The sequence below is a fragment of the Prenolepis imparis genome, unplaced genomic scaffold (assembly GCF_030444845.1).
Source record: "Prenolepis imparis isolate NDT839.2.m4 unplaced genomic scaffold, iyPreImpa1.0 SCAF_136, whole genome shotgun sequence".
NCBI lineage: Eukaryota > Metazoa > Arthropoda > Insecta > Hymenoptera > Formicidae > Prenolepis > Prenolepis imparis.
In genome coordinates, this window is record NW_028141294.1 from 76045 (window position 1) to 77500 (window position 1456).

Genomic DNA, 1456 nt, shown 5'->3' on the forward strand with positions numbered 1-1456 from the left:
TTAGCATCTTAAACAGTTTAAAATGGAATTTATTGGAGAGAGAGTGCGCCATGACGATCGACCCATGTATCATGACTTATGGTACGAGTCGGTGCGTGAGGTGGTGGCTGCGAGGTGGGAGCGGATAGGTCGGGAGTATGACCGATACTATAATGACCTGCTGTGGGCGACATAGAGGAAGAGGTCCCTGACGGCGAATGGGATGATGTGTGCTGCCTTCGCCAGTTGTTCGGGGAGGAACCTTATCCTCCCGAACATGTTCTGGAGCCATTATGGGCCTAGTAAGTATTTCTTTTCAATTATAAATTATTAAAATAATAAATTGATTAATAAAATAAATAATAATACATTTAATAAAAATTTCTGTCATGTAGGAGTTCCGCCCTGCCGCCTCGCAGCCACCGCCCCACCGCCACCTCGCGCTCTCCATCGCCTCGTCATCTCGCGCTATCTCTCTCGCTCTTGCGTCATCTCTCTCGCGTGCGCCTCGTACCATAAGTCATGATACATGGGTCGATCGTCACGGAATATCATATCGACCCATGTGGTTCGATCATCATGACGTAGCCATCAATATATTTTATATGTATATAATATTTTAAATTTTAAATTCACACACACACATTTTGTAAATACACACACACATACTCATTTTATAAATAAACATTATTTTAAATATTAAAAAAAATGTATTTATTTTAGAATAAGTCCTCTCCCCTTCCTCCTATTAAAAATATTAATTAAAAATTACTATAAATATTATTAAAAAAAGTCTCTCTTACGAACGCCTCTCTCTTTGCGTTCTCGTTCGCTGCATCAGCTCTCGCGCTCTCCATCGCCTAGTCATCTCGCGCTATCTCTCTCGCTCTTGCGTCATCTCTCTCGCGTGCGCCTCGCGCTCTCCTTCGCGTCATCTCGCTACCTAACCATCTCGCACTATCTCTCTCGCTCTTGCATATACGTCTCGCTTGCGTCATCTCTCTCACGTGTGCCTCGCGCTCTCCTTCGCGTTCCTCTCTCCCCGCGGACCCCTCACCCATAAAGCTTCACGCGGTCTTTCGCGGTTCCTCTCTCCCCGCGGACCCCTCGCGGACCCTAAAATCGCGGACGCTCCCCCTCCCCGCGGACCCCTCGCGGACCCGGCTCCAAAATCGCGGACGCTCCCCCCTCCCCGCGGACCCCTCGCAGGCCCGGCTCCAAAATCGCGGACGCTTCCCCCTTCCCGCGGACCCCTCGCAGACCCGTTACCAAAATCGCGGACGCTTCCCCCTCCCCGCGGACCCCTCGCGGACCCGGTACTAAAATCGCGGACGCTTCCCCCTCCCCGCGACCCCCTCGCGGACCCGGTACCAAAATCGCGGATGCTTCCCCCTCCCCGCGACCCCCTCGCGTTACATCGCGGTACATCGCGGACGCCTCCCGCGTGACGTCTTCCCCCGCGCCCTGGGTTCCCCTC

General features: G+C 52.0%; 1 pseudogene; it reads left to right on the plus strand.

Moving 5' to 3' along the window:
* Positions 1 to 272: 272 nt before the first annotated feature.
* Positions 273 to 1456, plus strand: part of LOC145947758 (uncharacterized) — a 3911-nt pseudogene continuing 2727 nt past the window's right edge.